The sequence below is a fragment of the Cibotium barometz genome, chromosome 29 (assembly GCF_041138505.1).
Source record: "Cibotium barometz isolate CiBa-2024 chromosome 29, ASM4113850v1, whole genome shotgun sequence".
NCBI classification, from domain to species: Eukaryota; Viridiplantae; Streptophyta; class Polypodiopsida; order Cyatheales; family Cibotiaceae; genus Cibotium; species Cibotium barometz.
The window spans coordinates 35,418,905-35,443,143 of NC_141074.1; the positions used below are offsets into that span (position 1 = coordinate 35,418,905).

The 24,239-nt window shown below is 40.1% G+C and overlaps 1 pseudogene; it reads right to left on the reverse strand.

Annotated features, from left to right (window-relative positions):
- Positions 1-14,407: 14,407 nt before the first annotated feature.
- LOC147622098 (uncharacterized) lies at positions 14,408-23,829 on the reverse strand (annotated as a pseudogene).
- Between the last annotated feature and the right edge of the window lie 410 nt (positions 23,830-24,239).

The window sequence follows — 24,239 nt, forward strand, 5'->3', positions numbered from 1 at the left end:
AGGATTGACTTGGCATTATTTATTGCATGTTTCTAATATGGTTCTCTTAATTTGTTCCAGAATTTTATATCAATTGCCAATGTTTCATGGGATCAAACTTTGCTACCAAGGATATCCACATGGTGACATATGATGATGACATTTATGAAAGGTGGATATCAATTTTGAGATCTGTAAGCAAAGGAGATTTGGAAGGTCGTCAACCCACAATTACATTCTTAAGATGCTCACTTGGGCTAGATGATAAAAGCCTGTGAAAGATCCAAGAAGAGATAGAGATAGGCGCAATTGTCTTATTTAAGTCTAGGCAAGACAAGGGTATAATTGACATGTCTCAGCGAGCGATGGGTATAAAGCAGGAAAGAGTGCTTAAAGATGAGCTTATCAAAGTGTTCAACATGCGAAACCAATCAAAAAAGTTCCAAACATGGGATGATATTGCGAGTTATTATAACATTGGTCTAGAAGTATATCAGTGCTTACATGGATGTTGTGAGACATGGCTTAAAGAAAAACTACAGATTGGCAAAACAACACCAAAGTTTTCAGAAGCTACAATAAGGTATGTTGAATGGATAATAAGTGGAAAGGAAGGTACATCTAGTTCAAAGTCTTGCTTTCCTTGGAGAGTCACATTGGTTAACATGGAGATGGAAGGTGATGTATTCTTGGCCCATCATATCAAGGATACACTTCCAATTGGCTTATGTGTGCTTGACACACCACAAAGTTCTTGCAAAGATGTACAATGGAATAAACTTTCATTTTCCAATTTGATCAAAGGAGTCTTGAAGGCCACAATATCTCCGGCTTCTGAGCATCTGTTTGAAAGGGGATGCAAGGACCTGGTACAGGACTTATGAGGAGTCATTGAGGGTTGCTGTTCCACATCTTGATATGACTGAAAATGGATTAAAGACAGCACTCAGCAACAGGTTCAAGAAGGTGGAAGACCCTAATAAAGTTTGGCATGAGGTGCAAGCTCTGACACAAGGTGAGTTTGAATCATTAGATGATTATATGAAGAAATTTTCTTTGTTATGGGAAACTCTATGCAGGGCTTTAGGGGAAGACCAGGTGCCGCCTGATATGATGAAGAAAAACAAGTTTGTAGCCGGGCTTAAGAGGAGTATTCGCTGGAAAGTGGAATTGAAGAAGCCCAGGTCTTTTGAGGATGCGGTAGAAATTGCTAAGTCAAAAGACTGGAAGCTGCAACGAATGAATCAGCTGGGGATGATTCCAGTTGTAGCATAGCCAGAAATTCGTAGAGTGGAGGCTACACCCATGAGTGCAGTGATCGAGAGGATGAAGCCCACTGAAGCCCAAGCTATGCAGATGGTGCCTCAAGCTAGTCAAGGAGTACCTATGGTTCCTGCAGGTTCTGATGAGGGATTGCGGCAGGATATGAAACAGATGGTTGATCTTATGAAGAATTTGAGTTTAAATTTAATGGGAAGTACAGGTGATGGACGTGGTAGAGGCCGTGGCCACAATCATGAGGGGGGAGATGGACAAGCAGGGTATGGACGTGGTCGCGGTAGGGGCCGTCGTTTCATCCCTACATGCTGGAACTGTGGTGAGCTTGGTCATCTGAGTACAGAGTGTGATAAGCCTCAGCGTATGGGTGGTGATATGTACCCACTACCTTCACAGTTACCTGATAGGTCAAAAGATTATGGTATTGATATCAGGGATCAAGCAGGCCCCAGTGGAATTACAGCTGAGGAGAAGGGGAAGGCAAAGGTCATGAATGTTGTTACTCTGGAGAATGTTCAGGTGAGAGAAGAAGGGGATGTGATGCCTGTTGGCAAACGCACAACGGATGAGAGAGAAGGAAAAGGGGTAGCTGGACCCAGCCGTAAGAAGGGGAAGCAGCAGGAAGGAGAAGATGTGAAAGCCAAAAGGAAACGGAAGCCTCGTAGAAGGTTCCAAGTGTCAGACTTTCCACTGGGGGATGGGCAAACCAGCTATGACTTGAAATCTGATTTGGTGAACAGGAAGGCAAACATCACCTTTGGGCAGTTGGTGGAGATGGTGCCAAAATTGAGAAGACAATGGAAGAGACTAGTGAATCCAATGGAAAAGGAGTCAGAGAAAAGGTCAGTCAAAGTATTATCTTTAGAGGAGCTTCCAGATATTTGCCCTATTGTGGAGGTGTGGAGTAAGGGTAGAAACCTTGGTGAGGCCTATATAGATGGAGGGGCTCAAATCTGTGTGATTACCCAGTCATGTGTGGAGCAGTCAGGCTTGAGGGTGTCTGGGGTTTCTGGGTTTCGAATCAGGATGGCTAATCATCAAAAGGTAAAATATCTTGGTATGATAAAGGAATTGGAAATTGAAGCTTTTAATGTCAAAGCTACTGTAGATTTCCATGTGATGCCTGCGGGTCTGGGTGCTTTTCCAATTATCCTTGGACGACCCTGGTTGCGAGTGGTAGGTGCAGTACAGGATTGGAGGTATGGGACCATTTCTTTGCATAATAAGCAGGGTAATAAAAAATCTTTTGAGATGCATAGTAGGAGATCTTTAAATGATGTGTGGGAGAGGCCACAGGATTCAAGTGAAGAGGAAACTACCACCACTACTTCTGAATCAGAGACGGATTCATCGACTACCGCCTCTAGTGGAGAAGGGGCAGATGTGGCTTTTCTTATATCAGAGCAACAAAGTAATGAAGATAAGGAAGTGCATGAAGTGGGTGCTGAGGGAGAAGATACTATGGGGTCATATGAAGTGATCGAGGAATTACTGCAACCAAAGATAGAAGTGAAGAAGAAGCAGGAGCTGATTGAAGGAATGCTGAGTCCGGATCTCTCAAGTGGAGAAAAGGTTAGATATGTTAATATGCTTTCTCATTTTCCAGAATTATTCATCACTTCTTATAGAGAGATTCGAGGATTTAAAGGGCCAGACCTGAGGATTGAATTGAAAGAAGGTGTAAAAACAGTTAGACAGAAGCTTCGCAGGATGGGACGAGAACAAATGCAGGCCCTGAGAGAGGAAGTTGATAAGCTGTTGAGTGCAGGTTTCATTACACCAGTGGATACAGCTGAGTGGGTAAGTCCTACGGTGGTGAGTCCAAAGAAAGATGGCAGGTGGCGTATATGTGTGGATTTCAAGCCTTTGAATGCTGCTACGAAGAAGGATTCTTACCCTCTACCTTTTTTGGATGAGATCTTGGATACTGTAGCTGGATATGAAAGGTATAGTGTTTGTGATGGGTATTCAGGTTATTTCCAATTAAAGATTGCAGAAGAAGATCAGCGTAAGACAACTTTCATTACACCGTGGGGGTGTTTCTGCTACAAAGTTCTTCCTTTTGGATTGATGAATGGACCAGCCTACTACCAAAGAAGAGCAAATTGGGTATTATCTCCTTTTTTGAACAAGTTTGTGAAGGATTTTATTGATGATTTTTGTATATACAGCTCCAGGCAAGAGCATTGTGATAAGCTGGCTATAGTTTTTCAGCGTTATGATGAGTGTGGTGGTCAATTAAATCCAAAAAAGTGTTTTTTAGCTCAACCGAGGGTGAAGCTCTTGGGCCATGTTATTTCAGAGAATGGTATTGATCCAGATCCTGATAAAGTCAAGTCTCTTCTTCTTCTTCCTACACCAAAGAATACAAGGCAACTGGCTACTTTTGTGCAAAAGGTGAAGTATATGGCTCGATTCATTTCTCTATCTTCACAGTTGTTATATCCTTTGCAGCAAGCAGCACAGCATGATCCTTTGCATTGGACGGAGGAGTGTGAAGTGGCTTTTCAGAAAGTGAAAGAGGTGTTGGGAGCTGTTCCTACAATGCAGGCACCTAATTGGGAACAGGTATTTTATGTTAATCTTTCAGTAGGTGAGGATGCAATTGGAGCCATGCTATTGCAGAAAGGGAAAGAATCACATTATATGCAACCAGTCTACTGTGCTAGCAGAGTAAAACTTGCCAGAGAAAGGTTGCTATCAGAGGTGGAACTTGTTATGGTCAGTGTACTTTATGCATGTAGGCGGTTCCGCCACTACTTGTTGCCTCGCCCCTTTGTGTTTTTGACGAGCTACACTTTTTTGCCTCAGTTGATAAATGGTACAAATTTATCTAAGGCAATGATGAAGTGGGTGATTGAGTTGCAGGAATTTACTTTCTCATTCTTGGTGGAAGAGAGTACCAGGGCTACCTTAGCTGATCTACTGACATATAAGGAGAGTCCTCTTCTTATAAAGGAGGAGACTATCAAGAAGCCAGTTGAGGATGCGGCTGAGTTGGTGAATGCACACTTATTATATTTTGATGGTTCTTACAGGAAAAGCCATGATGCAGCCTCAGGAGGTTTGGTGCTTTATGATCCACAGGGTTGCCTTGTTTTTAAAAAGGGTGTTAAGGTGGATGCACATAGCAACAATGAAGCGGAGTATCTGACTTTGGAAGTTGGATTGCAAATATGCTTGAAGCATGGTGTACACAGGATTCGCATTCGAGGAGATGCATTGCTGGTGGTAAAACAGGTATTGGGAGTTTGGAAGTCAAAGAAAATATTACTCAAAGAAATGTGTTTCAAGATTAAGAGTCTGCTGAAGGAATTTGAAGCTTGGAGTCTAAAGCATGTGGACCGAGGCCATAATGAGGAGGCTCATGAAGCAGCCCAGGGAATGATTGGTGAAGTATTTGTTCTTAAAGCTCATTCATCATTTTATTGTGGCAGGGAGAATTTACAGGATGTGGAAAAGTTTTTGTTAACCGGGATGATTCCCAATGGTATTGACAGATCAAAAAAATATGGTTTCATCAGGAAAGCTACAAGGTATGTGATGGTTGGTGATGCTTTGTATTTGAAGGGAATTGATTTGATAATGCGAAGGGTACCTTGGAAGGAAGAAATCTACAAAATTCTTAAGGAAAATCATGAGGGAGCATGCGGTGGACATTTTGCATCAAAGATTACCTTGCATAAGGTATTGCAGGAAGGTTATGTATGGCCAAGTATACATAAGGATGTTAATCATTGGTGCAGGTCATGCAAACAATGCCAAGCTCACAGTAAACGAATATTAAAGCCTGAGATGAGAAAGACAATTCTTGCTTATGATGTTTTTGAAAAATGGGGAATTGATGCTGTGGGACCATTACCTATTACCAGCCGAGGGAAGTGTTACATCTTAACTGCAGTTGATTACCTTTCTAGATGGGCGGAAGCAAAGGCAGTAAAACAAATTACTGCTAAGGAGGTAGCAAAATTTTTATATCAGGATATTTGCTGTAAATTTGGTGTGCCATTGGAATTGCTTTCTGATCAGGGTCCAGGTTTCAGAGCAGAGCTTATGGATTATTTGTGTACAAAAATGAAGATCAGTCGCAGTTTTACCACACCTTACTATCCACAGTGTAATGGCTTGAATGAGCGGTTCAATGGTGAATTGATCAAGATTTTATCTAAAATGACAGAGCAACAAGGCAAGAATTGGGATCTGGAGTTGCCTGCTGCCTTGTGGGCATACCGAACAGCAATTAAGACTGGTACGGGTTTCACTCCATTTTATCTTGTTTTTGGAAAGGAAGCCTTATTGCCTATTGAGGTGGAGATACCAGCTGTTAAAATGTTGGAAAAGCTTTTGGAAAAACCTGAAGATGTCTTCAAAGAGCGACTATTATATTTACAAGAAGCACAGCTGAATAGGGATAATGCTTTGAAGCATTATGAAGATATGCAAGCAAGGACGCTGGAGAAGTTCAACAAGAAGATTAAAAGCAAAGGAATTATGAAGGATGATTTGGTATTACGTTATAATAGCAGACTGGATAATGCCTTTCATAAAAAGTTTCAAATTAAGTGGGAAGGACCTTTCTTGGTGATGCAAGGATTTGCAAATGGCACTTATCAATTGGCAGATTTAGATGGGACTTTACATGCTTCCAGGGTAAATGGATACAGGCTGAAGAAGTATTATGCACGTTTGATGGTAATTGTGCAGGATGCAGTGTCTGAAGATGTTATTCCAGATGAAGGGCAGTTTTTGGATATGGGTTTAAGTCTGGAAATGCTTTTTGCTGCTGATCATGAATGATTCAGCAGGCTGGGGGTTGGGCAAAGTATGTCAGGCTTTTTCTGTAAAGCTGTTTTGAGTCAGTGTACATAGGGTGTGGATGGTGTGCAATAAAACTTTGCCCTGAATGCCCTGGCAAGTGTACAGCCTGAATGGTTTGGTTGAAAGTTGGTTTATGCATGTGTTTTTTTCCGGAGAAAGTGCTGGAGATCTAAAGTTTTTAATGCAACTGTGTGGTGTACAGATGGTTACTAAGCAGGGCACCGACTGGAAATTGATGGGTTTAGTAAGTAGGTGATGATGATGATGAGCGGTGGCAGCTCTCATATAGTTTTGGAAAATTGTGAATCGTCATGTGAAAGGAGTAAGAGAGTTTTTTAGCATTGGGTGGTCATTATCTTGTAGCTTGGAGATTTTTAAAATAAATAAAATACATATCCATATGGCCAATAACAAATAGCCACATGGAAGAGTGTGTAGGCTGCCACCAGCGCAATCTCTCGAAGACTCGAAAGATGGAAGGTGGCGGAATTCTGGGAGGGGAAGCCGCTTTGAAGGATAGAAGCCGTCGGCAGTTAGAAAAAAAAAGGTAGACACTTGCTGCAGAGAGCAGAAGGGCTTGCGGGGTTGCTACGGAAGCTGGACCGACTGCAGTTAGGAGGAGAAGGTGTTGCATTGGTCAGCTTGCACTGGGGGCTGGCGCAGACGAGGAGACCTTCTGAGGCGTGGCTACAAAGCTGCAGAAAGGAGACGTAGGGGACAAGAAGAGGCCGCCGTGTTGTGAAGCAACTGGGACGAGTAGCGACACAGAGGCGAGTCGACTGGCTGCCTTGTGAGTGAAGGGCCACAGGCGCAGAGGGCTGGAGATGAGCAGCAGCCGAGGTGGTCGCCAAAGTAGCCGAAGGTGTGAGTCGCCCAAGGAAGTCGAAGACGGTCGCCAGAGGGAGTCGCCGAAGAGAAAGTAGCGAAGGTGTGAGGTGGCCAAGAGAAATTGTGAAGAGGTCGCCGAGAGAAGTGCTGCAGAGCGAGTCGCCAAAGAGAGAAATCACCAGGAAGGTGGTCGCAGAGGAGAGTAGCCGAAGGGAAGGTGTGTTGAGAAACCACAAGAGGGAGACGGGTGCTGCATGAAAAAGGAAGCCAGAGAGAGGAAAATGAGTGGGGTCGTCGCCTTGCTGAAAGAGGGGAGAGCCTTGTGCGTGTGAAGAGCCGGCGTTTGCTGCAGAGAGAGCTGGAGGCGACTGGGTTGCTCTACTCCAAAGGCTTGCTGTGCAGGCATAAAGAAGGAGAGCTGCTTTTGAGTGAGTTTGCGCAGCTAGTTGGGTGGATGCCTTGTTGATGGTTTTGTAGAGAAACCTCTTGAGCTGTACAACTATAGGTAGTAGTGTGTGTATAAGCAAGCATGGTGGGTGCATGCTTCAATGTTTTAGTATGTGAGAGAAGGATCTCCATGTTCTCTTGTGTTCTCCATGAAAGCTCTGGATAAGCTTTGAAAATTTGTATGGTCTTGTGAGAACCTTGCTTTGTGTATGTGAAAGGAATGAAGAGAGTGAATCAGTTGTGGGCTTTTGTTTGTGATGAGAAGTGTATGGGTGGTTTTGGGAGGGGTGAAGAGTAAGTTTGAAACGTGTGGTGTTGGGAATCGTGTGCCTTGTTGTCTATGGTTTTAGGCTGCAGGAGAGGATGCATTGAGCAGTGGAGCTCCGACCTCGATGACCTGGCCGTTGCCATAGGGTAAGGGTGAGTAAGAGTTTCTGAAAAAGTGTCCAGCCATAGCTGGTGGTGCCCCCGTTTTTGTGTTTTGTATATTCCGAGCTGGGTGGGAGAAACGCTATAGAGGCATTCCCATCTTATTTTTTTCCCTCCACAGCAGGTACATGGCAAATCCAGGCAAGAAGCATTGGGAGGTAGTGAAGGGTTTGATGTGCTACTTATGAGGTACGCAAGAGATGTGCATATGCTTTGGTAGAGGAGATGCATGTGTATTGGGCTACACAGATGCAGATTATGCAGGTCACCCTGACACGAGGAGGTCTGCTTCTTCTGGCTATGTGTTTACCTTTGCTAGAGGTGCAGTGTCATGGATGTCACGTGCACAGAAGTGTGTTTCACTTTCTACCACAGAGGCTGAGTATATTGCAGCCACCAAGGCATGCAAGGAAGCCATTTGGCTTAGTCAGCTAGTGGGAGATTTGGGAGTTATAGTTGATACTCCTGTGTTGCATAGTGATAGTATGAGTGCTACACAGTTGGCACGAAATTCGGTCTTTCATGCAAAGACCAAGCACATAGAGGTCAAGTATCATTTCATCAGAGAGGTACTTTAGGACAAGCAGCTTGAGCTTGTCAAGGTGCATACAGATGATAATCCTGCAGACCTTCTGTCGAAGGGTCTAGCATCTGAGAGATTCGCATGTCTTAGAGAGATGATGGGCATTGGGTGAGCACTATTCTCGCATGTACCACTCTCGCTTAGAGACACATTGGCCTTTAAGTGGGAGGTTGTTGGGGGTAAAGGCCCCTGTATATGGGTATTTAGCCCATCATATATAAATGGAAGATAAGAAAGATAAGGTAGTGTGAGCTACCACCAAATACGAGTCGTCTCCTCCTCTCTTGCTCACCCGTGTGCTTCCTCTCTCTCTCTCTCTCAACTTCACACATGTAGACCTACGTGTACCTGCATCACCTCCAAGAGTCTTAACCACATGCCTGCTTTTTCTTACACCTAAAGTAACAACTGAAGGAATCCCAAGTTCTTCATCAAGGATCATTTCCAAGCCACTAGACTCTCCATCAACATGAGAGTGACTACATGAGACATCAAAGATAGGTGCAGGGTCCACCTTCTCCTTCCCTTTACGTGATACCTATGTACCACTATCTGGACTACCATGAGAAGAACCACTAGATCACAATCTCCCTGTCCGTGCATTGGATCCACTATTCAAGGACTCACCAAGTCCACTCAAACTTTGTGATTGCTAATCTACATTTATAGGAGCATTACCATTTCATGCATCTGCATCTTCTGTCACTTTTGCTAGTCCACACTAGCAACTCATTTCATCAAAAACTACACCTCTGCTCACTTGCATTCTGCAAGTGGAAGTGTTATAACAGTGGTACCCTTTCTACTCCAGAGAATACTCAATGAAAATGCATTTTTCTGCCTTTGGATCTAGCTTAGTTCTACTCTCATTAACGAACATGAACATAAGATAGACAAGAAAATACTTTCATGTGTGAAATATGTGGTAATCTGCCTGTATAATTTTCCTCAAGCATCATGCCATGGAAAATTGTAGTGGGAATTCTGTTCATAATATACATAGCAGTTGTTCTACTTCAGCCCAGAAATAGTCAGGCATCTTTTTTTCATTCATCATAGCCCTTGCAACTTTTGCAACATTAGGGCCAATTTGGACAAGAAAAGGGCTGTCTAAGGATCTAAAAAGGGGCAACTTAAAAAAGACCATGAAGATCTTACCAAAACTATTCAACATGGGTACTCATTGGATAGAGCTCATCAAGCGCCACCTGTGGACCATTTGAGCGCTAAATTTGGAGTTCATATGTAAAAGTTATGGCTAAAATAGTGCAAAATGTTCCAAAAGTAAGTGAAGGAGATCTTGACACGTGTACAAAAATGCCATACTTCTTGACATGTGGCTCCTTCTTGACACTTAGATCAAGAATAGAGAAACCCTAAACAGCCCTTTTTTCATCCAAATTGGCCCTAATGATTTGTTTGTTCTTTCTTTTTGCAACCCCATTCTGCTCAGGGGTAGATTTGCATAAGTACTTTCTCTAAATTTCCTATTCTTTTAAATAATTAGTGAATTCATCTAAGAAATACTCCCCCCCTCCAATCAGATCTTAGCACTTTTATCTATGTGTCCTTTTTCTTCTCAACCATGGCCTTAAAGGCTTTGAACTAGTTGGACAGTTCACTTTTATGCTTTGTAAAGTATGCCTATACATTCCTTGTGTGATCCTCAATGAAGCTCACATAGTAGTGGCATCCACCATGAGAAGCAGCTTTGGTTGTCCACACATTTAAGTGAATCACTTCCAAAGCCCTATTGCTTATTTCACCATTGCATGGAAATGCATGCCTGGACCTACTTGCCCATTTGGCATGTTTCACATACCTTTTGCATTCCATCCACTCTGAATTTTGGCAAACCTGCAAAATACTCTGTGTTTGCATAGGTTTCAACCTTTGTATATTCATGTGCCCAATGCATTTGTGCCATATTTCAATATCTGCAATGACACCTCTTCCATGTGCAAACATAGCAATTTGCACATGGAACCAATTGACACTGATTTTTCAAATCCTCAACAAAACATCCATCAAGGTTGAATCTGACCTCCAAACCTTGCTCAACAATTTGGCCAATTGAGACCAAGTTCTTGGTGATATTAGGAACATGAAGTACATCTACCAAGTACTTTGTTTTCCATCCTCCTGCATAGCCAGTGGAACCTTACCAACTTGTGCAATTAGATGAGTAATATCATCAGCTGTTTCAACATAGCCTAGATTTTCCAATTTTTTGATATCACTAAACCACTCACTATGATTGGTCATGTGGTTAGAAGCCGTTGAGTCAACAAACCATCCATTTTTGCAATCTACAACATTTTTTGTCATAGAGTTAACCATGTGTTGCATCACAAAAAGGCGCTCATTTCTATCACCCACTAGGAAAACTACATGATGCATAGTTGCTGTGCTTCAACTTCCCATCTGATACTTTTTATAACAAGTCCTCTCTTCATGTCTAGGATGCCCAAAATAATCGCACTCTTTGTTTTGCATTTTCTTTGGCTCCCATTGCTGCCTCTAAAGTTACCACGTCCTCCTCCATATGATTGATTTTCCCATTGTTGCTGTTGGTTCTGATTTCTTCAACGACCACCAAAATGGGCTCTTCCTCTCTTTCTGCATCTACCCTAATTTGAGTAAAATGTAGATTCATGAAAAATTCATGTGGCTAAAACCACCACTCCTTTGCTCTTCATTCCACAATAGAGCAACAAGTTACTGAAAGTTAGAAGGTCTCACAGACTCCAATGGATGTCTAAAATTGTGCATACTATTTCCCAAGACCATTCAAGGTCACGAACACCAAGTCTTCATCAGCATTAGGTGCTCCAATTAAGCAAATAGAATCTGCAAGGCCTTTAACCTTCATGGAATACTCATTTATATTTAGCTTATTCCTTTGCATAGTACGTAACTCCTATTTAAGCTACATCTTCTGCACAGTGGTATTGGTAATATACAGCTTCATCAATGTATCCCATGCCTCCTTTGACATCTCTGCATCTTGTATATGCACAACCATGGAGTATGAAACACTAATAGACAACCAAAACATGACATTTCTAGCCTTTTCACGTACTCTCTTTAAATGTCTTCAACTCTGTCGTAGTAGGAGCAACACCCAAAGCTGGTTCTTGATCATCACCATGGATGAATGGCCATACTCTCTTTCTCATAAGGAAGTTTTTCATCCTGAACTTACATGCGGGAAGTTATCTTTTGTAAGTTTCTTATTAACAATAGTAGATAGATTCTCATACATTTTTCAAGTCAAAATCCGCAACTCCAATCTAAAAAAATAGAGTCCTCACAAGGGCAAACAACATTAATTCTGCAACACCAAAAATTATGTCTCACAAGGGCGGTGTCAAGCAACCATGAGTCACACCAGTGATAAAAATGCATAAACACAGCAACCCCAAACTGGCCTGTGTTTCTAAACATCAGTGCAATAGGTCACAAAGTAACCTTTCTTTTACAACTTCACACAATGGCGAAAAACCAAACATACATAGTAAAAAACAGCCACTTCTAACTGCTTGGTCAAACTTTGTGAGGCAAAAATGGAGCCCGAATTGGCCCCAGAATGGTAATGCTCTCGTGCTTCACAATAAAGAGTCCCTCAATCTAAGGTTGTGCACTTTGCACTCATGATTGTGTACTTGCACCAATATGCTCTCCAAAGCTCGAAAGAAAGGAGATGTGATCCTCTTACTAGGATATCACAATCTCTGCTTGGCTTTGCTTTCTACATGAGCTCCTCACCATAAACCAAGCACTAATACCATGCAAAGAAGTAGGGAGAGAGGGAGGAGACTTGACTGTAGCTTTCTTTACAACTCACAAAAGAGAGAGGACACACGGCGGGAGGCTAAGTCTATCTTCACTTTAGCAGACCACAATAATACAATGATATATGGGTATACACTATATGTGTAACCCTAGAATACATGGTTCATATGTGAACCCTACCCAACCATTTGTGGCTATCTAACTACACCACAAGTATAGCAAAAAAAAGATCGTGACATAAATGAGAGTCACCCAAGATATACATCAGGGGTGGAGCTTGATATCTCAATACTCGGGCCTCCTACAAAGACCTCAACTTGGCTCTAAAGACCTACTGCATGGTGGTGGGAGCTCCCTCATATATGCTACACGCACAAATTTTTTTATATTATTAACCTTCTCTATTATCTTTGACATATATAGAGAAAATATACTAAAAATATATATATTATTTACATAATCTATGTATCTATACGAGATATAGGTTCTAGATATTTGAAATCCCAAGTTGATAGGGAAGAAAGCACGGATCAGAGAAAACATAATATATATATGTGTGTGTGTGTGTGTGTGTAATTTACTTTATCTAATAAGAGACCTCTACTAATTATGGCCTATTATTAGAGAAGGGACTAATGGGATATTTGAAATCCCAAGATATATGGGATACTCTATTTTACCTAGATATAGGTTCTAGATATTTGAGATCCCAAGTTGACAGGGAGGAAAGCATGGATATGAGGCAAGGGAATATATATATATTTATATAATTTAACTTATCTAATAAGATACCTCTAATAATTGTGGCCTCTTATTAGAGAAGGGACAAATGGGAGGAAAACATGGATAGGAGAAAAGGGAGTGGGACTTATATCCTCTATCCATGATCGATCTAAAGTGCATTCACCACATGTTAAGTCCAAATATCTCTATGGTACACATCCACTAAGATGATCTTTTCTTTATAAATTGCAACTTTTAAACACTTCTCAACAATAAAAGAAAAGGAAAAGGGACTAAATGAAGATGTATACTATACTTTCTAGCAAAGTGTAAGCAAGCACACATTTTTCTACATAATTCTTTACACCTATTCTATAATTCAAAGTCCCTTTCCTACATGTATATACCATAGCTATAGTAGATAAGTATTTTTAAATCTCTTGTTCGTCCAAAGTGGTTTGTAAGTTTCAAAAAATTGGAAAATATATGTCAAGGCACTATAAAGGATTTGTATGGATGTAGGGTCAATGGAACCTTTTTCCTACAAGAGAAGAATGTATAAGTGTTCTCTATTCATTACCATAATGCTACAAAAGTTTTTCCATTTAAAACCTGAGCATATGATACACAACCACTTAAAATGCTAAATCTTGTAGATCAAAAGAGTGGTAGGTAGTAAGACATTAGTAGAATGTGGTGGTTGAGACTTTCTCAAGTTCAAGTGTTTTTTACAATCATGATACTCAAAATTTAGCACTTGTTTTAAAGAAAGCTTATTTTTTTAATGTTTTAAGGGAATCTTTTGAGAAGATGCTTTTTAGTTGCCATTTCAAATGAAAGTTGTTTTTTGTTCCACCATGCTGATAGTCGTAATCTTTTTGAAATACCTTCAATGGCTCTGTGTCGCATATCTCAAGTGAGAAAGAGTTGATCCTTATCATATTTGCTACAGATAGGCGAGCACACATATATGCAGGCAGAGTGCAATATGTTATTTTCTTCAGAATGTGTTTTCATTGATGACACAGGTCTAGAATTCCTTAAGTATACCGATCAGACTTATCATGCACCTCCTGATTGTGCACTAGATTCTTCATACAACTACAACTGAAATAATTAGCGCTAAATCAATCAGAGAGTTAAATCAATGAGTGAGTAACAATCTTTAGATTGTGCAAATATTCACAAACCATGTAAAGAGATGGATCAAGAAAAAACAGAATCTGAGGCTCAGATAGGTTCCGATTATTGATAAAGAACCTATTACGTACAATATCTTGAAAAACAAGCATTTTGGTCGTGTTTTAAGGTAATTTGTGATTGAAGAGCCAAACATGGGAGATAAATTTTAGTGAAGCAGGGCACCAATCCGATCCCCGGGATCAGATTAGTGTGTTGTTTGCATTAATATTGGATTACCACTAATCCAATATTAGTGCAAAAACTGTGCGACGTGGTTTTGCAGGCGGAAAAGCACTCGTGGCAGCTAAACCTTTCCAGCCCAGCTCTCCTTTACCTTTCAGAAGATTAGATGGTACCTTTTGTAGCAGGTTGCAACAACCCCAAAAGCCAATCAATTGGAGACTGATCTTGTGGCATAGGCTGCTTCTTTATCACTTCCGGCTTCGTAAAACCATCTACACATTTGAAATACTACACCACAAGCTAATGTCCTGCTGTAAGGTGTTCCATCTCTCCAGGAAACAATAGCTTTCTCATAAAACATTCGATTGCTAAAACTCACGATACACACGCCACCAGGTCGGAGGAGCCTGTACCTTCTCCCACTACTGAAGATATTGCACACTCACAATACAGATCACAGCATCAAAGCTACCATCGCTAGCTTCGAATTTGGTTTCCTGGTTCAGGTCCCTGACAAAGAAATAATCTAATCGTTTGTTACGGGCAAGCTCTACAGCATTAAGACCATGCCCAACGACACGTCCGTAGTTGATTTCCGGAGGCAAATGAGTGAACCAAGAGCTCATCAAATCCAGAACTTCGGAATGAGGGGGGGATACGATTATGGTAGAGCTGGGTAAGGGTGGAAAGGAACCCATCATCGATACCAGCTCTGATACCAATTGTGAGTGGCAATAGAAGGTGAGAGAGAATGAAGAGAGAGAACCCGATATTGGTCGCAACTTAACTGCCTTATCTTCACATATCTTCATATATATATATATATGATGGGCGGAATAAACCCATATATATAGGGGCCTTTACCCCCAACAAAAATCACACTAAGCCGATCCTTGGGATTGGATTAGTGTGCAACATGCTACTAATTCGATCCGTTGGGCCGGATTGAAGCAGGGCACTAATCCGATCCCCGAGATCGGATTAGTGTGTTGTTTGCATTAATTTTGGATTACCACTAATCCAATATTAGTGCAAAAATCACACTAAGCCGATCCTTGGGATTGGACTAGTGTGCAACATGCTACTAATTCTACTAATAATGGTAAATACTACTAATTGTAACTAGTACTAGGTGCCAAATAGTACTAGAAAGTACTAAATATTACTAATTGTTGAGTGCTACTTACATTGCTACATTCTACTAAGTGTAAAGTAGTACTAAGTCCTAACTAATATCAATGCTAAATGTTACTAAATGCTAATTACTATAAAGTGCCAAATAGTACTAAGTGTTAACTAGTACTAAGTGCCAAATAGTACTAATAGTATTGCATAGTGATAAAGGTGCTAAATAGTATTAAATGTCAAATAGTACTAAATAGTGTTGAAAGTGGTAACTAGTATTAAATGTCAACTAGTACTAAATAGTGTTGAACGTGGTAACTAGTACTTAACTGTGCCACTAATTCGTACTAAATGCCAAATGGTTCTAAAAAGTACTAAGTAAAAAAGTAAACATTAGTAAGTAGCAACAACAGGGCTCCAAGTACTATTAAGTACTAGTGGCAGGGCTGCAAGTACTACTAAGTACTAGTAGTAGCTAAGTATGCATAAGAAATCCAATCTATTTTTTGCTCCATCAAGTAGAGCTAGAGATGACAGTTCTACTGAGATATTTAAAAATAGTTTAAACTTTTGTTACAAATACTACTAGATAGTACTAATAGTGCTTGACCAAGCTTGTCTACAAATCAATCATCAACAAAGGGTTATTACAAGAAAGAGAACAAGTATACAATCCTCTCACTATGAGACATATTTCAAACATCACATAATACTATTAGTACTAAAAAGGAATGTTTAGTCACAATGTTGTATGTCTCTCTATAGCAACTAACTCCAAACAACAAACCAAATTTTTTAGTGCTATTGAGTTATAAGAAATAACAACTAAAGAGTGTAGAAAATTTACCTGCTTTGTCAAATCCCATGGTGGCCAACCATGCATTCGATCAAAAACTTCATAGGGTAGATAAATGCATTGAGACTTCTTAGAAAAATGGAATGATGCACTCCAATGTGGTGCAGGTGCGTAGATTGTATTGTGCTGGTGAATCCTATCAAAAAAGTTTGTCAAACGGAGTTGTGAGTCAAAAGTTATGACAGTTCAGGCAAACTGCATCTGTAAAACAGCAAAACAGGTTCTTTGTGTGAGCACACAGGTTTCGTCTTCATCAAGTGTCTTTGTGAGCACACAAGTTTCGTCTTCGTCAAGCGTTTTTTAGCAAAACGCCAAATCTAGCTTTTCCGTCAAGCGTCTACCAATGAATCTTGCGTCCCACGTCTCGGATTTTGCTATTTTTAGCAAAGCGACCAATCTAGCTTTTTCATCCAGCGTCTACCAATGAATCTTGCGTCCCACGTCTCGCTATTTTGAGGACTCTTTTCTTATTGACGTCTCTTACCTCTTGCAGTCGTCCTTGTCTATGGTGTGCAAATTTTGTGATTTTATCTTATACGTCTTCTCATAGATAGATATGGCTATGACTGTTCTCGTCAATGGTTTTCCTTCTAGCCAACGTTCTATTCCTTCTTTTCAAGGCCAAGGGTTTCCCGGTTGGAAAGCAAAGATGCTGTTAATTCTTGAAGGTGATGAGCTCTCAGATGTTGTTATTGGCAATTCTCTATGTCCGTCTCAGCCTATTATTCCGAATTCTGACAACGTTCTTATCACAGAAGGCCCTATTTTTGATGCATGGCGTCTTGCTTATATGGATTGGCAGAGGCGTGATAAAGCAGCTCGTCGGTATATTCTTTCTGCTCTTAGTGATTCTCTCATGCTTGATGTGTATGACTTTCCTACTTCCCATGACGTATGGGAGTATCTTATAGCAAATTTTCAGAAAAAATCTGTTACAGAAACACTTTATTTGAGAGGTTTGCTTTCAAAGTTACAGTATGAAGTTGGTACTGCTATGACGGGACATATTGATTCTTTCAAATCTATTATTAATCAACTTGCTGCTGCGGGTGATCCTGTTCCACGAAAGCAACTTATTACAATTCTTCTTGATACAATAAAGGATCCGTCTTATGACAACATTATTACCATTCTTTCTAACAAGGACGGTCTTGATTTTGACCAAACTTGCATATCTTTGATTGAGTATTCTCAACGTCAACAACGACGTACTGTTGGTCATGATGCAGTTATGTTTTCACAACAAGAGGAGCCTGAGTCACAACAATTGGAACGGGCCTTTAATGTGCGAAGGCGTTCTTTTCAACGAGGCAACCGTAGAGGTGGTCGTCGTGGTGGTAGTTTCTCTCGTCTCAAATTTCCTAACAAGCATTGTTCTTACTGCAATAGGAATGGTCATACTGAAGATGACTGTTGGGCACGTCAATATGATGAAGAACACAACATTACCACAAAACAACCACGTTTATCTAGAGATTCTTCTTCTTGTGATTATTGTGGAAAATCTGATCATCCCTCTTCCATGTGCTTTAAGCGTCGATTTGATGTAGATCGAAATCGAGCATATGCAGCCGAGCATCATGATAATGTTATGCCTGAAACAAGTTGTGTTTTATGTTCAGTTCCCCCAGACAGAATACTTCATGTACGTGATGGTTCACTTTTCATTATTGATTCTGGTGCTACAGGAAATATGACATATGAATCTAAGTGGCTACATAACTATCATTCTTTACCTGTTAAGCGTGTTGTTTATCTTGCTGATGATACAACTTGCCAAGTCAAGGGCATTGGAGATTTATATCTTGGCACCTTATCTTCTTCAACTCGAGTTTTACGAGGGGTTTTACATGTCCCAGAACTTCAACGTAATCTTCTTTCAGTTGCAAGACTTGTTGATCTTGGTTTGTTTGTTGGATTCGACCACACCAAATGCCGCATTGAGAAAGATGGACAGATTATTGCAACTGCTTCTCGTAATGGCAATTTGTTTGAGCTCTCTCTTAATGATGCTGTAGCAAATGTTGTCACTGCTCCAGGGGATCATGATTGCAAGATATGGCATCATCGCTTTGTTCATGCTGATTTCTCAAAGCTTCTTAATCTTCATCGTCAAGGTCTTGTACGCGGAATGGATCTTAAAGCTCATCCTCATATGGGAATCTGTGAGTTTTGTGCTCTTGGCAAACACAATCGTAAACCCTTTCCTCTCTCGAATTCAGTTCATTCTCATGATTTGTTGGATCTTGTTCATACCGACATTTGTGGACCTTTGCCTCCATCGAGAACACAACATCGTTATTTCATTACATTTATTGATGATTACTCACGGTATACAGTTGTTTTCTTGCTTCAACAAAAATCTGAGGCGTTATCTGTTTTTAAGCAATTTCACAAGGCTGCCGAACTTCAAACTGGACGTCGCCTCAAGAAACTTCGCAGCGATAATGGTGGAGAATATGTGTCTCGTGAGTTTGAGAGTTATTGTACGGACCATGGTATTCATCATGAACATACAATTCCATATTCACCTCAACAGAACGGTGTTGCTGAACGTAAGAATCGCACTATTATCAATGCTATACGATGTATGCTAATTCATTCTGGGTTATCTCGTGTCTTCTGGAGTGAAGCTCTCTTGACAGTAGTCTTTGTTCAGAATCATCTTCCTACTACTGCTCCTTCTGGTAAGATACCCATCACAGCATGGACAGGTGAAATTCCTTCTGTATCTCATTTTCGAACCTTTGGATGTATTGCTTACATTCATGTTCCTAAAGAAACACGAGCAAAGCTTGATGCTCCTGGCCTTAAAGTTATTTTTATTGGGTATTTTGACACTTCCAAAGGCTACAAATTCTATGACCTGTCCTCCAAGAAAGTGCTTGTGAATCGTGATGCTATTTTCAATGAACAGCTTATGGGCGGTACATGGTCCATGGATGATTCTGATGATACTAAATCTTTGCTTCAAGCTTTTCCATTCTTGTGTGATGATGAATCTTCTTCTATAGAGCAAATTTCCTCTTCACAACCATCTAAAGAGCAACTTTCCTCTTCACAACCATTGATTCCGAATGCTGTCATTGATGATGTTGACATTTTTATTGATCTGCCTATGGATTTTGAGCATGGTTCTTGTCATGTTTATGATGAAGATTTTGAGGCTAATGTTTTCTCTACTTCTGAAGATCCAGCCACGTACAGTGATGCTATATGTTCTCCACAAAAGGATCAATGGCAAGAGGCTATGGAAGCAGAGTATGATTCTCTTATCTCTAAAGGTACATGGATACTCACTGAGCTACCTCCTGGCCGTACTGCCATTAAGTGTAAGTGGGTATATAAGACAAAATTTAAAGCAGATGGATCCTTTGACAAATTCAAGGCACGTTTAGTTGCCAAAGGTTATTCTCAAGTTGCTGGCATTGATTATCACGAAACCTTTTCACCAGTTGTTCGCATTACTAGTATTCGGGTTTTATTGGCATTTGCTATTCAATTTGACTTAGAAATTCATCAGATGACGTGCGCACAGCTTTCTTGAATGGAGATTTGAATGAAGAAATTTACATGGAGCAGCCAGAAGGATTTGTTATTGCAGGGAAGGAAGATCTTGTTGCTCGTCTTCATAGGGCTTTATATGGTCTTAAACAAGCTTCACGGGCCTGGTACATCAAGTTTGATCTTTTTCTTACATCCCATGGTTTTCTCTCTTGCTCTTCTGATCCCAACTTATTTACCAAACACCAAAATGGTAGTTTTGTAATCCTTGCCCTTTATGTGGATGATACAATCCTTGTTTCCAATGATTTGGGATTTCTACACCAAAGTAAGCAGTTGTTATCTTCGGCATTTGATATGGTGGATCTTGGAGAGCTTCACTCGTGTCTTGGCATTCAGATTCAAAGGGATCGCAGTAAAGGTATTTTATTACTTCGACAGTCAAAGTTTATTGAAGATACTATTAAGAAGTTTGGTTTGGAATCTGCACATTCAGCAACTACTCCTTGTCTTGCGAGCTCCATGAAAAACACTTCTGATGGTGGTGGCCAGCTTGTTACAAATCAACCATATGCTAATTTGGTTGGATGTCTTCAAGTTGTTGGTTTGAACACTCGTCCTGACATTTTGTTTATTGCTAACTATCTCGGGCAACACCTTGCATGTCCTTCTCTTAAGCATTGGTCTTCAGCAAAGCGCGTGTTGAAATACTTGAAAGGCACTATAGATTATGGTTTGGTTTATCAACGACAATTCACATCCGACTCCATTCCATCTCTTTCTCTTTTGGGTTACACAGATGCAGATTGGGCCAGCTCACATTTATCTATGCGATCTACTAGTGGCAATTGTTTCTTCATTAATGGTTGTCTTATTTCTTGGACCAGCAAGAAACAACGTTGTGTTGCAGTTTCTACAACCGAATCTGAATATGTTGCGACATCACTTGCAGCTCGTGAACTCATTTGGCTTCGACAAGTGTTGACAGATATCGGCCATTCTCCTCCTTCTAGTACACCCTTGCGGTGTGATAATCAGAGTGCTATTAGTCTTGCAAAAGACTATGTCCAACATAACAAGTCAAAACATATTGCTGTGCATTACCATTATGTTCGATACGAAGTACGCAAAGGCACTATCATGATTGAACATTGTCCAAGTGACCAGATGATTGCAGATATTCTTACCAAAGGTCTCAATGAGTCATGCTTCATTCTCTTGCGCACAGAGCTTGGAGTTGCCTCGGGCTCACTCTTTCTAGATTAGGCTCTTTACTCTTATGGTAGCTTTGTACATATATCGTTGTAATCTTCTAGACACCATGCACTTTGCACATTCCACAATTGCTCACTATGACCTCTTGGTCCTTTTGTATATTTGTACATAGATGCACAATGCACTTTCACATCATTACTTCTGGTTCATATTTTCACATTTGTATAGGGGCTTGGGTTTTTCCCTTGTACTCTCCAAGGGTTTTTTCATCCATAGCTAGAGACCCTTGTTTGAGTGGGGGTGTTGGAGCTCTATATATGGCTCACTCTACCTAACTTGGTCTCACCTATATATATGTATCTTGTCCTCAATATGAATCAGTCTTTGGGAGCGTACATGATGTGTCTCTTGTCTCGTCTCTTTCTCTCTACATTTCAACATCTTTCTCATAAGGAAGTTTTTCATCCTGAACTTACATGCGGGAAGTTATCTTTTGTAAGTTTCTTATTAACAATAGTAGATAGATTCTCATACATTTTTCAAGTCAAAATCCGCAACTCCAATCTAAAAAAATAGAGTCCTCACAAGGGCAAACAACATTAATTCTGCAACACCAAAAATTGTCTCACAAGGGCGGTGTCAAGCAACCATGAGTCACACCAGTGATAAAAATGCATAAACACAGCAACCCCAAACTGGCCTGTGTTTCTAAACATCAGTGCAATAGGTCACAAAGTAACCTTTCTTTTACAACTTCACACAATGGCGAAAAACCAAACATACATAGTAAAAAACAGCCACTTCTAACTGCTTGGTCAAACTTTGTGAGGCAAAAATGGAGCCCGAATTGGCCCCAGAATGGTATTGCTCTCGTGCTTCACAATAAAGAGTCCCTCAATCTAAGGTTGTGCACTTTGCACTCATGATTGTGTACTTGCACCAATATGCTCTCCAAAGCTCGAAAGAAAGGAGATGTGATCCTCTTACTAGGATATCACAATCTCTGCTTGGCTTTGCTTTCTACATGAGCTCCTCACCATAAACCAAGCACTAATACCATGCAAAGAAGTAGGGAGAGAGGGAGGAGACTTGACTGTAGCTTTCTTTACAACTCACAAAAGAGAGAGGACACACGGCGGGAGGCTAAGTCTATCTTCACTTTAGCAGACCACAATAATACAATGATATATGGGTATACACTATATGTGTAACCCTAGAATACATGGTTCATATGTGAACCCTACCCAACCATTTGTGGCTATCTAACTACACCACAAGTATAGCAAATAAAAGATCGTGACATAAATGAGAGTCACCCAAGATATACATCAGGGGTGGAGCTTGATATCTCAATACTCGGGCCTCCTACAAAGACCTCAACTTGGCTCTAAAGACCTACTGCATGGTGGTGGGAGCTCCCTCATATATGCTGCACGCACAAATTTTTTTATATTATTAACCTTCTCTATTATCTTTGACATATATAGAGAAAATATACTAAAAATATATATATTATTTACATAATCTATGTATCTATACGAGATATAGGTTCTAGATATTTGAAATCCCAAGTTGATAGGGAAGAAAGCACGGATCAGAGAAAACATAATATATATATGTGTGTGTGTGTGTGTGTGTAATTTACTTTATCTAATAAGAGACCTCTACTAATTATGGCCTATTATTAGAGAAGGGACTAATGGGATATTTGAAATCCCAAGATATATGGGATACTCTATTTTACCTAGATATAGGTTCTAGATATTTGAGATCCCAAGTTGACAGGGAGGAAAGCATGGATATGAGGCAAGGGAATATATATATATTTATATAATTTAACTTATCTAATAAGATACCTCTAATAATTGTGGCCTCTTATTAGAGAAGGGACAAATGGGAGGAAAACATGGATAGGAGAAAAGGGAGTGGGACTTATATCCTCTATCCATGATCGATCTAAAGTGCATTCACCACATGTTAAGTCCAAATATCTCTATGGTACACATCCACTAAGATGATCTTTTCTTTATAAATTGCAACTTTTAAACACTTCTCAACAATAAAAGAAAAGGAAAAGGGACTAAATGAAGATGTATACTATACTTTCTAGCAAAGTGTAAGCAAGCACACATTTTTCTACATAATTCTTTACACCTATTCTATAATTCAAAGTCCCTTTCCTACATGTATATACCATAGCTATAGTAGATAAGTATTTTTAAATCTCTTGTTCGTCCAAAGTGGTTTGTAAGTTTCAAAAAATTGGAAAATATATGTCAAGGCACTATAAAGGATTTGTATGGATGTAGGGTCAATGGAACCTTTTTCCTACAAGAGAAGAATGTATAAGTGTTCTCTATTCATTATCATAATGCTACAAAAGTTTTTCCATTTAAAACGTGAGCATATGATACACAACCACTTAAAATGCTAAATCTTGTAGATCAAAAGAGTGGTAGGTAGTAAGACATTAGTAGAATGTGGTGGTTGAGACTTTCTCAAGTTCAAGTGTTTTTTACAATCATGATACTCAAAATTTAGCACTTGTTTTAAAGAAAGCTTATTTTTTTAATGTTTTAAGGGAATCTTTTGAGAAGATGCTTTTTAGTTGCCATTTCAAATGAAAGTTGTTTTTTGTTCCACCATGCTGATAGTCGTAATCTTTTTGAAATACCTTCAATGGCTCTGTGTCGCATATCTCAAGTGAGAAAGAGTTGATCCTTATCATATTTGCTACAGATAGGCGAGCACACATATATGCAGGCAGAGTGCAATATGTTATTTTCTTCAGAATGTGTTTTCATTGATGACACAGGTCTAGAATTCCTTAAGTATACCGATCAGACTTATCATGCACCTCCTGATTGTGCACTAGATTCTTCATACAACTACAACTGAAATAATTAGCGCTAAATCAATCAGAGAGTTAAATCAATGAGTGAGTAACAATCTTTAGATTGTGCAAATATTCACAAACCATGTAAAGAGATGGATCAAGAAAAAACAGAATCTGAGGCTCAGATAGGTTCCGATTATTGATAAAGAACCTATTACGTACAATATCTTGAAAAACAAGCATTTTGGTCGTGTTTTAAGGTAATTTGTGATTGAAGAGCCAAACATGGGAGATAAATTTTAGTGAAGCAGGGCACCAATCCGATCCCCGGGATCAGATTAGTGTGTTGTTTGCATTAATATTGGATTACCACTAATCCAATATTAGTGCAAAAACTGTGCGACGTGGTTTTGCAGGCGGAAAAGCACTCGTGGCAGCTAAACCTTTCCAGCCCAGCT